We start from the raw sequence: 14,326 nt of genomic DNA, 5'->3' as shown, positions 1-14,326 counted from the left end.
CTCTACAGTCAGACAGAAATGTGAAAAAATAACCCCTCACGAATAGTTGTTTTCTCTCTCCCTCGCTGGGTTGAGTGAAAGAAAAGTAGGCATTTTGAACATTCCTGGCGGTTATGATCGGGTCAATTTAATTTCCTTACTTTTAGACTTCTTTTAGACTTACGAACCAACCATTTACAAAACGGCAACAATTATATTGGAGGTGGCTTGGAACTCAGGGCTAAAGTAGTTCAAGGGAACTGTGAAACAGTAAAGCCAGTACTGTGAAGCAATTTGACTAAACTACAGTGTGATTTTCAGAGACAAATACATGAACGAGCATCAACTCGACAACCATGGAAGATGACAGAAGGAATTAGGAGAGAGATAAACAAACAGCTACACTGAGAGAAAGAGAGAGGGAGAAAGAGAGCTCCTAAACCACATTGTGAATGTCACTGGAATGGAACCTCATTATAATCAAGTGATTATAATTCATCAGGAAGTTAGCAGCTTGTTTTATGATGGAAAGAAAGAAAATTAGACATTTGAACATGCTAATTTATCCAACTCATACAGGTCAATAAAGTGAACATGTGACAGAGCGAATGGTCTATGGATAAGATTTTTGAGCAAATTAGCTTCTTCTGACATTATTTTTACATTTTAGTCATTTAGCAGACGCTCTTATCCAGAGCGACTTACAGTAGTGAGTGCATACATTTCATGCATTTTTTCCCCCCTTTTTTTTGTTCGTACTGGTCCCCCGTGGGAATTGAACCCACAACCCTGGCATTGCAAACACCATGCTCTACCAACTGAGCCACACGGGACCTATTATATTGGCATTGTGGGATGATCCATATTGGTATTTTGTATTGTATTATCTTTACAGAGGAATGAGATGAGGATGATGGGGACGAGGAAGTAAATTGTGAAGAAATGTATTCAATCTGTGTCCGAATTTTATTCGTCCAATTTCTTGGTCTTCCATTAAAGAAACGTCTGCAATTGTTTCCACATCAAAATTGAAATCGTTTAAAGTGGGTTCCTCTTGATTGCATTCTGACAAACATTAAATTATCTAAATTGAATAGGTCGCAGCATTTCAAAAAGACACAGCACAACCAAAACAATCCATTTAACTCACTGATTACAGCTTGTTTGGGGACCGAATGAAAGCAGTGGAGATCTATCAAACATAGTTACAGCTGTGATGTGCTTAAAGATGCAGTCTGGGATCTTAAGCACTAACAAATTCGTAACATATTGGATAAATTGGATGAAGTAGGACACAAATGTGCACAATTTTCAGGGACCCGTTTTTGCTCGTGAACACTACTTTCAAAACTACTAGCTGGAATTATAAACTGCTCTGGAGCATCACTAATGATCAAAACTCTGTTGCCATCAGTAGCCAATCCGGACACCTATCCAAGACATGGGTGTGTCATTGTCATTGGGATTTCAACTACTGTGACAAGTAATCATACATCCTCACATACCATGAGAGTTATAACAGACTACCATGAGAGTTATAAACATAGACTAGCATGAGAGTTATAACACAGACTAGCATGAGAGTTATAACACAGACTAGCATGAGAGTTATAACACAGACTAGCATGAGAGTTATAACACAGACTAGCATGAGAGTTATAACAGACTAGCATGAGAGTTATAAACATAGACTAGCATGAGAGTTATAACAGACTAGCATGAGAGTTATAACAGACTACCATGAGAGTTATAACATAGACTAGCATGAGAGTTATAACATAGACTAGCATGAGAGTTATAACAGACTAGCATGAGAGTTATAACAGACTAGCATGAGAGTTATAACATAGACTAGCATGAGAGTTATAACATAGACTAGCATGAGAGTTATAACATAGACTAGCATGAGAGTTATAAACATAGACTAGCATGAGGTTATAACATAGACTAGCATGAGGTTATAACATAGACTAGCATGAGAGTTATAAACATAGACTAGCGTGAGAGTTAAAAACATAGACTAGCATGAGAGTTATAAACAGACTACCATGAGAGTTATAAACAGACTACCATGAGAGTTATAAACATAGACTAGCATGAGAGTTATAAGACTACCATGAGAGTTATAAACATAGACTAGCATGAGAGTTATAACATAGACTAGCATGGGAGTTATAACATAGACTAGCATGAGAGTTATAACATAGACTAGCATGAGAGTTATAAACATAGACTAGCATGAGAGTTATTAGCAGCTGCAGAGTTATAAACAGACTAACATGAGAGTTATAACAGACTAGCATGAGAGTTATAACATAGACTAGCATGAGAGTTATAACAGACTAGCATGAGAGTTATAACAGACTAGCATGAGAGTTATAACATAGACTAGCATGAGAGTTATAACAGACTAGCATGAGAGTTATAACATAGACTAGCATGAGAGTTATAAACATAGACTAGCATGAGTTATAACATAGACTAGCATGAGTTATAACATAGACTAGCATGAGAGTTATAAACATAGACTAGCATGAGAGTTATAAACATAGACTCGCATGAGATTTATTATAACATAGACTACCATGAGAGTTATAACATAGACTAGCATGACAGTTATAACAGACTAGCATTAGAGTTATTATAACATAGACTAGCATTAGAGTTATTATAACATAGACTAGCATGATAGTTATAGCATAGACTACCATGACAGTTTTAACATAGGACTACCGTAAGAGTTATAACACAGACCAGCATGAGAGTTATAACAGACTACCATGGGAGTTACTATATCATAGACTAGCATGATAGCTATAAGAGTTATAACATAGACCACCATGAGAGTTAGAACATAGACTACCATGAGATTTATTATAACATAGACTAGGATGAGAGTTATAACATAAACTACGAGGAGTTATAACAGACTCAGATGAGACTTATAACATAGACTAGCATGAGAGTTATAACATGGACTAGCATGAGAGTTATAGAATAGACTACATGACAGTTTTAACAGACTACTATGAGTTATAACATAGACTACCATGAGTTATAACATAGACTACCATGACAGTTTTAATATAGGCTACCATGAGTTATAACAGACTAGCATGCAAGTTATTATAACATAGACTAGCATGAGTTATAACATAGACCAGCATGAGAGTTATAACATTGACTAGCATGATAGCTATAACATAGACTAGCATGATAGCTATAACATAGACTAGCATAATAGTTGCCTAGTTAAATAAAATAAAGAGTTATAATATAGACTACCAAGAGAGTTATAACAGACTAGCATGTAAGTTATTATAACATACACTACCGTTCAAAAGTTTTGGGTCACTTAGAAATGTCCTTGTTTTTTGTCCATTAAAATAACATCAAATTGATCAGAAACACATAGTACACATTGTTAATGTTGTAAATCACTATTGTAGCTGGAAACGGCAGATTTTTTATGGAATATCTACATAGGGGTACAGAGGCCCATTATCAGATACCATCACGCCAGTGTTCTAATGGCACGTTGTGTTAGCTAATCCAAGTTTATCATTTTAAAAAGCTAAGAAAACCCTTTTGCAATTTCACAGCTGAAAACTGATGTCCTGATTAAAGAAGTAATAAAACTTTCCTTCTTTAGGCTAGTTGAGTATCTGGAGCATCAGCATTTGTGGGTTCGATTACAGGCTCAAAATGGCCAGAAACAAAGTACTTTCTTCTGAAACTCGTCAGTCTATTCTTGTTCTGAGAAATGAAGGCTATTCCATGCGAGAAATTGCCAAGAAAAGGAAGATCTTGTACAACGCTGTGTACCACTCCCTTCACAGAACAGCGCAAACTGGCTCTAACCAGAATAGAAAGAGGAGTGGGAGGCCCCGGTGCACAACTGAGCAAGAGGACAAGTACATTAGAGTGTCTAGTTTGAGAAACAGATGCCTCACAAGTCCTCAACTGTCAGCTTCATTAAATAGTACCAGCAAAACACCAGTCTCAACGTCGACAGTGAAGAGGCGTCTCCGGGATGCTGGCCTTCTAGGTAGAGTTGCAAAAAAAAAAGAGCCATATCTCAGACTGGCCAATAAAAATAAAAGATTAAGATGGGCAAAAGAACACAGACACTGGACAGAGATAAGGCTTTTTCTTTGCAACTCTGCCTAGAACTCTACCCAGACAGCTGTCAGTACAGGGTCTGCTATGATCATTTAATCACTGGTAAATCAAGTCAGAATTTATTTTTCCTATAACTCACTACAGTAAGTTAGCTTGTAGTCTAGCGATTAGCATGTGTCGCATGAGTTTCAAGTTTAGGGAAAGCTATCTTTTCACCATAAAAATGCCCCTTTATATTATAACAAACAAAGGATTGCATGCCTCTATCATCGCATTTGCAGACTCATGTAAGCCTACTATTCCTAATGTAATGAGTAGACTGGATTGTGATAATTTAGGCAATTAATAAGCGCGTAGTTGCATAGGCTATATCAGAGACGTTTCTTTCCGTTAAACAGGAAGACCTTGTCTTGAATGCAACCAAGAAGGGGGTCTTGAATGCAACCGAGAAGGGGTCCTGGCTAAAAGGGATCAAGCTTTTGTCAAATTAACATAAAAAGTAATTTTTGTTGGCATTTTAGATAACCCTAACCCTTTTCCTAACCTTAATCTAGATGTAATCTTCATATGAATGAAAGAAATGAAACACAACCGAACACTTAAGTGCCCTGACGGTGTAGGTGACCTGAAGAAGAGATATTCTAACACCAGGTGTGCTTTTCATTTGTTGATGTACTGCGGACCTCTATCAAGACAGCCATGTCGACTGGATTTGCACTGTGAAGACGAGCAATGCTGCAGCAGCATCAGTTTCTACTTCTACTTCGTCCTTTTCCAGATATGAAAGGAGACATCCCTCAGTTGTACAATATGGTTTTCATACTGTATGCTGTGCTTTGGTCAATCTAAATGTATCTGTTGTGTAATTTGTGTAGAGAGCACCTTCACCTTCTCGTCATGACAAAAATGCCCCTTTAAACCATATGAATATATAAAATGTCATTTTGGAACGTGTAAAATACTATTGTTTATGATTTTGTAAACACACTGTACTAATATGCTATATTGTTGTACGGTGAAAAGAAAAGTATTTTGTCATCTCTGCTTTGCCTAGCTCCATTGGAAAAAACTATTTTTTTATAGCCCAACTATTTTCTTTCTTTTACAATTTAAACACATTTAGCATAGACAATGTAATTGTTGTGATAGTCTTAGGCAAACCATATTCAATATTACAGTAGCACATCCAAGTACCAATCAGACCTTCTGGGAGAAAAGTATCTGGCATTGAACTTGGTGGTAGTAGTTGTGTGTATGTTTTAAGGATTCCGTCATCTCCTGCTTCCATACATTTCACCACCTAGATTACAAGGATTGGATTTGCACTGGATTTTGCAAATCATTTCATGTCAACACAAGGCATGTTCAAAATACAGTATAAGGATTAGCCTCATATACATTATCTGCTGGTATCATTTTTAAATTGAGAACATATAGCTGAACACTATGTAAACAACGTGTGAGTTAAGCTATTCTCTGCTTCAGATGCACAATGTCAAGGCTGCATTGCAAATGTCCATAAGCCTAATGCCATCATACTGTAGGCCAGTGGTTCCCAACTCCGGTCCTCGAGTACCTCCAACAGTACAGTTTATTGTAGTCCCTGACAAACACACCTGAATCAACTTGCCAACTAATCATTAGGCCCTCTGAGTTGAATCAGGTCTGTTTGTCCGGGGCTACAACAAAAATGTGTGCTGTTGGGGGTACTGGAGGACTGGAGTTGGGAACCACTGCTGTAGGCCTATGGCTGTATCAGCTGCAAAATGGGTTCACATGGCTGATAGCCTGAATAAACAGTGACAAAACAGTGACAATCAAATAACACTTATTGGAGAGCTTATGACTGAACAAAAAAGGTAATGTTCATTTGATCATACAACACAGAAACCAACAAATTAGAGACAGATTCCCTTCCCCTCTTTGTTGGAGGATTGTGATCCGTGATGAATCAACATCAACACAAGTCCATCTTGAATAATAGTTCACAATTAAAACAAGTTTAAAACACTTCAAAGAATCAACACTATTTCACACAATTTCCAAAGTGTCCAAGTAAGCTAACTCGTATGTAAAGGTTAGACATTTTACTAACAAGTAGGCTATTATTACTAAAGGATCATTTCAGGTGAACAAAAAAAAGTCAACAACATAGGTGGCCAACCTCACTCCACCGATTCCTGATCTACGGGGGGGGGGGGGACGACGACGACACAGACTTCTGTTCCAGCCCAGCAATAGCACACTTGATAATTAACTGATTAGGTTTGATACATTTAATCAGTTGTGTTAGTGCTGGGCTGGAACAGAAGCGTGCACACGCAGCAGGGTTGGCCTGCTCCAGTTGTAATAGGTTTATACATTGTGTGTGACTTTTAAACCTTTTTTTTTTTTCACAAAATGTGCTAACATACAGTAGGTACACATATAATCCATGTTTCCTTGTTCTCTTAGAACATTCATTGGGATCTCTTCATCTGCAGACTGGGTTTTACAGCTCTCTGTATCTGAGGACAGAAAACATCCCAAAAGAAACAGGCTGCATTATACTCAAATTAGACAGCACTGAATATTATGTTGCTATATCTCTCTGTCTTCAGTTTTTCTCGCTAGGGATGGGAATTGAAGAATATGTTCGTAATGTCCTCCCACAAAGGTACTTGCCCTATCCAGAGTAGTTTACTCTTCTTTCTGACAGCTGGAACTGCTAGCTAATCATTTCACCATATTCCATGGCTGTTAGCTAGCTATCTAGCTACAAATGCATTCAGATTTACAACAATACACAAAGATAGCTAGCTAACTAGCTAATATGAAGTTCGCAAATAGTTGATATTTAATTCATTTAGCTAGCTATACAGTATGTAAAGTTAGCTAAACTAATATAATCTTGATTATATTATCCTGAAAATAAGAATTATCACCTAAAAAAAGGGCTTTCATCATTAAAGAATTGGAACATGTGAAAGGATAGAAATAATAAGAATGTACTTTCGACAAAGCAAAGATATAATCCAAATGTGCGGGTGAAGAGTTTACCCTAGTTTACCCACAAAAAATCATGATCATATGTAGTATTTATTATAGAATTTCGTAGTAAATACTACAGTATTATCTGCAAAAAAACACTGCAATAAATACTACAGTAATTTCCGCAAAAAACTACAATGTCCGTTCGCTGAAACACTAGAATTTTTTAATGATAGTAATACTACAGTATTACATTTAATTCCACACCAATTCCCATCTCCAATATCCCAATTTGTGTCACCCATGAGTGAGAAACATACATGCCAAGTATAGACCATATATTGTGTTCCCTACAGGTTATAGAAAAGAGCAGAAACTCTAAACTAGTCATACCTACCTACAGGTTATGGAAAACATGCTCTTTTAGTATTTGTCCAGTCGGTTTTCTCAAGGAGAAAGCCCCCACTTCTATGTCAAAGATAATACAACAACAAATCACATGATTTCACGTGAAAATTCACATGTGAAAACATTTGTTTTTGTGATCACGTGAAATTCATGTTTTTTTTCTCAGTCAAGTACTGAATTTCAAGCACAGATTCAACTAAGGCTTTTTTTTTTTTCGAAAAGCCTAAGAAGGAAAAGTTTGGGTCCATCTCAGTGTGCTTCATTCTATAGCTAGAGGACTCCTGATATCTCCAGAAGTGATAAGTATCACTTTTTGTCTTAATCTGTTGTTATCTAGTACTGTCTTTTTGCTAACTAGGGCCATATATTTTAAGTGCTGTCTGTCTTCTGAGTAACCTATTTGTTGTGTGAACTACTGACTGCTCATAACTTGCAGTTGATTGTTGACACATCAACCAGGATTAAGGGAAAGGGCATTTTGTGACTGCTGTTTTGGCAATCAGTTGCTGTATTGGGAGGGGGAGTTTTTCCCTCTCCTAGGCAATCAGCAATTAGTACTCGGAAGGTGTGCTCTTCACCTCTGCAAGGCAATTAGCAATTAGTGTTAGTACTTCAGTCTCCCATTTTCTCAGCGGTGGCCATGTCACTGGCGGTCTCGTTGCAGAAACAAAGACTGTTCTGGCAAGTTGTTCTGCCGAGTTGTTCGAGGAAGGAAAGAGGAAGGCTCCACACCACTCTCTCAGTTGAGTATCTTACCTAGTTATTTTCAGATTATCTTTTGTAACTTTGTCAACTATGTGTTTTTTTTTTTATACCTGTTCGCTCTTCTCCCTGTAGGCTTTACAGACGATCCCACCCCTTGGCTGCAACCCTTCTAATTTAGTGTAACCTGCACGCTCAACCCCTGTGGAATTCATGGTCTCCGGCAGCGTTTGGAACTGCCGATCTGCGGTTAAGAACGCAGAGTTCATTTCGGCCTATGTTGCCCTACTGTCCCTATACCTTTTGGCCCCAATGGAGACTTGGATCCCCCCAGAGAACACTGCTACTCTAGCTGCTCTCTCTTCATCTGAATCCTACATGTACTATGATAGACTCAATTTCCTGATGCTGGTTTAACATTTTTGGGAGCATCTTACTGGTGTCCTGTACTCGTGCTCCTGGATAGTGCAAAGTTTTTGCTCCAGGGACTGATTTTTCATCATTGAACTGGCCGGAGAAGGGAGTTGAGAAATCCGCCCATTCCCACCCCTCACACAATATGTTGAGCGTTTCACGGGCCTATGAGAAGCAGGATAGTATATGCCTTGTGGTGCCTGCAACTTATCTTCATAGTATCCCTCGCCTGGTGTTCAACCTTCCCTACCGCTTCAAAGAGGATCTTAAATAATCCCCCCCCCCCCCCCCCCCCAAAAAAAGCCTTTCGTGAACTAACACTCGCACTTAATTCATCCCCCCAATAACACTTTGCTGATAGTAAGTACATTTTTCCTCAAAAAAGTAGCTATGACAGAGAGATGTGATCATCCCACCTAGCTATCTTAAGATGAATGCACTAAATATAAGTCACTCTGGATAAGAGCATCTGCTAAATGACTAATATGTAAACGCAATGTCACCATGAGCCCATTTGTCACAAGGGTCGTGAAATGGAGACCAAGGCGCAGCAGGTAAAGTGCTCATCTTCTTAATTTATTTAAAGATAACACTTAAACAAAACGACGAACCAGTTCCGTAAGGCAACACAGGCTATACAGGAAAACAACCACCCACAAAACACAAGTGAAACAAACCCCAACTAAATATGGCCTCCAATTAGAGGCAACGACAACCAGCTTCCTCTAATTGGAGGTCCTACCAAAACCCCAACATAGAAATAGAACCTAAACCAAAAACACCGAAACACACAAAACAAACACCCCCTGCGATGCCTTGACCAAACTACAATGACAAATAACCCCTTTTACTGGTCAAGACGTGACACCATTGGTGATTTTAAAACGGATACGGAGTTCAATGGCTGTGATGGGAGAAAACTGACAACATTGTAGAGACTCCACAATAATGACCTAAATGACAGTGAAAAGATGAATACAGAATCAATAATATTCCAAAACATTAAGGTTGTATGCAACAAGGCACTAATGTAGCACCGCAACAACAAAAAAACAGCAAAGGAACACGCCTAGATGCATCACAACACATCACTGAATAACTGCCTCCTTATTTTCAAGCATGGTGGTGGCTGCATCATGGTATGGGTATGCTCGAAATAGGCAAAGACTGCTGAGTTTTTCAGGATAAAAAGAAACGGGATGGAGCTAATCACTGGCAAAATCCTAGAGGAAAACCTGCTTCAGTCTGCTTTACACCAGACACTGGGAGAGAAATTCACCTTTCAGCAGGACAATAACCTACAACACAATGCCAAATCTACACAGGAGTTACTTTCCAAGAAGACAGTGAATGTTCCTGAGTGGCCATGTTACTGTTTTGGCATAAATCTGCTTAAAGAAAAAGAATAATGGGCAAATATTGCACAATCCAGGTGTGCAAAGCTCTTCGAGACTTACCCAAGATGACTCACTGTTGTAATCACTACCAAAGGTGTTAATCAAATGTATTGACTCAGGGGAGAATACTTATCTAATCAAGATATATTAGTGTTTTATTTTTCATTCATCTTAAAAATATGCTAGAATCCTTCTTCCACTTTGACATTACACTGTTTTTTCTGTAGATCGTTGATAAAAAAAGTGACAAATTTAATCAATTTGAATCCCACTTTGTAACAATATAATGGGAAGAAATCCAAGGGGGGTGAATACTTAACTCATGAAGCTCCCGCACAGCGGTAACACGAGTTAGCCTGAAGACAAGATTAAATTGACATAGTCTGATGGTGAGAATATTATCAATTGTTAAATTGTAGACTTATATGAAGAATCTGATGAACAGCACATCTTGGAATTGACACAGAGACAAATCACCTATACTTGCCGTTCACCTCTTAAAAATTACCCCTTGAGCTCTATTTCAAAATCAAACTTTTTGTCAGAATTACAATGATTCCATATGCTGCATACACCTACACTCGATCCACTTAAAGCACAATAATACAGTATATTTAAACTCCAAATATGCCAGTCCGTTCTTTTGAAATGCATTTTCATAAAATCATAATGTTCCTTAAGACCTGCCCTTAATGAATTAATAATGAATGATCTTTGTGATGGTGTTTATTTAATGGAGTTTAACACTTGAATTCTGGGGTTTAGTATTTTTTCGTTTGTACATGTAGCCTACAACAGTGGTCACCAACCGGTCGATCGCGATCTTCAAGGCGTTCCTAGTCGATCACCAAACATTTCTGCAGAAAAGCCAACAATAAAGGCTTGTGCTCCTTTTTTTTAAATTATTTGTTTTGCGCTGTTGGTGGTAGGTGAATTTGTGCACCGGGCAGGCAAAGCGTTCCCATTCTGAACCATTTAATTTGTCTGAAAAGACAAACTCCGCCTACCGGCGGTCCAGGAGATCTGTGGTACGTGAGATGCCAAAGTTTAAAAACCAACACCAAAGGGAGACTTGTCAAGTATACAACAAGGAGCTCTTGTTTTTTGAGTGACTTCCTGTTAAATATTTTATTCAGCACTGCCAACACTGTTTTAATTCAACACTATTAAAAACATGAACACCTTCTCCCTACTCCCACTCGCGCTGCAGCTGCAATGAATGAGTAGCCCTGCATTTGTATTATTATTAGCAGCTCGTCATGTCTATTTTAATATCGAGGAATATTTCACTTTCTCTGGTCAAAGGAACAACATGAATTTGTGTTTGAGGCAGATGCGGATGCAGTGAGACTCAAGTTTCGCCATCAGGTGGAAGACGGTGCCCTCTCTCTCTGGTCAGTCTCACCGGAGGAAAGGAAGGAGAGAGCAGGGACCGCAAGAGACTGACTCTCTCCTGCTCTCTCTCTCCCTCCGCTGAGACTAATGCAGTGTTCAAAACAATTGGGAACTCGGAACTCTGACATCTCCGACTTCAGTGCGTTCAAGACAACTGGGAACTCACAAAAAAACGAGATCCGACTGGGAAAAATTGTTTTGAACGGTCATCCAACTCAGAATTCCAAGTCGGAAACTCAGGCATCTTTCTAGAGCCCCAACTTTCCGACCTGAACACCACGACTATCAAATGCAGGTACCATCAGTCCTGTAAAATAAAAAAAGCTAATTAATGGCAAATTATTTCAAATTATACTCAGCTGTGTCTTGCAAGTGCTACACCAACTGATGACCTATTTTGTTATCAGAGCTTGAGTTTTGAAATATAATATGGCCCGAGAAGAACAATATTGGCAGGCCAGGCATATGTCATGACTTTACTTTCATTAAAGTTATTTATCTAATAAACTATGTTTAATTGTTACCCGATTTAAATGAATCATGTAACAATTAACTCATTAGGAATTGGGGCAAAACGAGAGTGGTTGTTTAAAGAGTTACCATCTCCCGAATTAATCTCCAAAAGGTCTTTACCTATCACATCCATAAAACAGTCAACGTTTCATCATAACCTCGTATCATATCATTCTGAACAGTCGTAACCTCCTGCATCTGCAAAAACCCCAGCCTTACTTATGATTTAGTACTACACAAATTGGTGTAATTATTTATTTACTAGCTAACTAAATAGTAACACAGGATAAACATACAGTCGTGGCAAGAGGTTTTGAGAATGACACAAATATACATTTTCACAGAGTTTGCTGCTTCAGTGTCTTTAGATATTTGTGTCAGATGTTACTATGGAATACTGAAGTATAATTACAAGCATTTCATAAGTGTTAAAGAATTGTATTGACAATTACAGCTTCTTTGCTGCCCTTCTTGACACCAGGCCATCCTCCAAAAGTCTTCACTTCACTGTGCGTGCAGATGCACTCACACCTGCCTGCTGCCATTCCTGAGCAAGCTCTGTACTGGTGGTGCCCTGATCCCGCAGCTGAATCAACTTTAGGAGACGGTCCTGGCGCTTGCTGGACTTTCTTGGGCACCCTAAAGCCTTCTTCACAACAATTTAACTGCTCTCCTTGAAGTTCTTGATGACCCGATAAATGGTTGATTTAGGTGCAATCTTACTGGCAGCAATATCCTTGCCTGTGAAGCCCTTTTTGTGCAAAGCAATGATGATGGCACGTGTTTCCTTGCAGGTAACCATGGCTGGCAGAGGAAGAACAATGATTCCAAGCACCACCCTCCTTTTGAAGCTTCCAGTCTGTTATTCAAACTCAATCAGCATGACAGAGTGATCTCCAGCCTTGTCCTCGTCAACACTCACATCTGTGTTAATGAGAGAATCACTGAAATTATGCCAGTTGGTCCTTTTGTGGCAGGGCTGAAATGCAGTGGAAATGTTTTTTTGGGATTCAGTTCATTTGCATGGCGAAGAGGGACTTTCCAATTAATTGCAATTCATCTGATCACTCTTCATAACATTCTGGAGTATATGAAAATTGCCATCATACAAACTGAGGCAGCAGACTTTGTGAAAATTTATATTTGTGTCATTCTCAAAACTTTTGGCCACGACTGTATACACTTAATACATTAATACAGGTCCCTAGTGTACTGACAATATGGTGGCTTGTTACAAAGGAGATGGAGGTGGGGGGGGGGGGGGGCAGAGAGGGACAGAGACATAATACTTTGGGACATTTAGAAACTACTCTCATGTCACAAGTGTAGGCAAAAAGTGATTTGAGAAGAGTAGTAGAATGGTCACACTTAAATTTGCTTTACTAGATACTTTACTTAGGACAGCTAATCAGCCATACCAGTGATTGTCCAGGAGGTAACTATCGTCTCTATCTCGTGTTGAGATTTCAGAGTTCAAACTACTTTGGACGTGAGCTGCAGCTCGACACCTTTCTGGTCTGATATGTTAATTCTTAACCCATCATTTTATGCTGTTGTTCAAAAAGGGGGGTTCGTGAGGCTGACACGCTCTCTGACCTCACTCAAGGGGGCGGTGACTACTTACTTGTACAAAGTTATAGAAACAATTTCCTCTGATAGTTTCTAAGATCACATCCCTCTCTTATCAAAAACACTTTAATAATTGTTCATATTTCATACACAACGTAGAGGATGGAAACTTCGTACATGTAGTGGGTATATTTTTCAAGCATTTCCTTTAAAACATTTTTAATGACACCACAAAATAACAACCCATAGAACATTAGTGTTCATTTAGGTCACCTCTGCCCATTCCCCGCGTTCTATGTTAGAAATATTGTTCCAGTATTCGCTTTAGAACATGTCAGAGTTTTGGCGGGAAAATGTCTGTGTAGACAAAGGCACATTAATGTGTGAATTTTGGAGAGGTATGTTTATTCCTTGATTTACAACAGGGTGTGAGCTGTCAACCCCCCACCAGTCCCCCCCCCCCCGCTGTGGGTGAGAGAGGGTCTGGTTGAAGTCATCCGTTGCCAAGCTGATCTGACCCATTTGGATCCTCACAGGACGGTCATGACACATATACAGTAGCCAATATACTGGGATAATTTATTAGGCCTGCCTACTGCACAAAAAAAATTTATTCATACGGAACAGTTTTTTATTAGGTAAAAACATTTGAGTGGTAGATCTCGGCATGCTTTTTGACTGCGAAAGTGATCTTTACTCAGAAAAGGTTGGTAACAACTGGACTACAGTTACATAAACTATGCTATTGTGTTCTTTAACATACATTTTCTTTCATATTCTGATGTTACCTAAGACCTTCATAAACACAATTAAATGATTATTTTTGCAATAGCATATATGAATTGTATTTATTAGAC

At 38.7% G+C, this 14,326-nt stretch overlaps 1 protein-coding gene and 1 non-coding gene across 2 annotated transcripts in view; one reads left to right on the top strand and one right to left on the bottom strand.

The window, feature by feature from the left end:
• The window catches only part of LOC106582742 (A-type voltage-gated potassium channel KCND3), a 114,201-nt gene that overhangs the window by 27,412 nt on the left and 72,463 nt on the right, over positions 1–14,326 (bottom strand). The gene's annotated exons all lie outside the window — the stretch shown is intronic.
• On the top strand, positions 7,481–7,535 carry LOC123729728 (U7 small nuclear RNA). The gene has a single exon (XR_006761436.1). It is a non-coding gene; the product is annotated as a U7 small nuclear RNA (small nuclear RNA).

The sequence above is a fragment of the Salmo salar genome, chromosome 22 (assembly GCF_965601325.2).
Source record: "Salmo salar chromosome 22, fSalSal1, whole genome shotgun sequence".
Taxonomy (NCBI): domain Eukaryota; kingdom Metazoa; phylum Chordata; class Actinopteri; order Salmoniformes; family Salmonidae; genus Salmo; species Salmo salar.
This window is presented reverse-complemented; position numbering and strand designations above follow the sequence as displayed.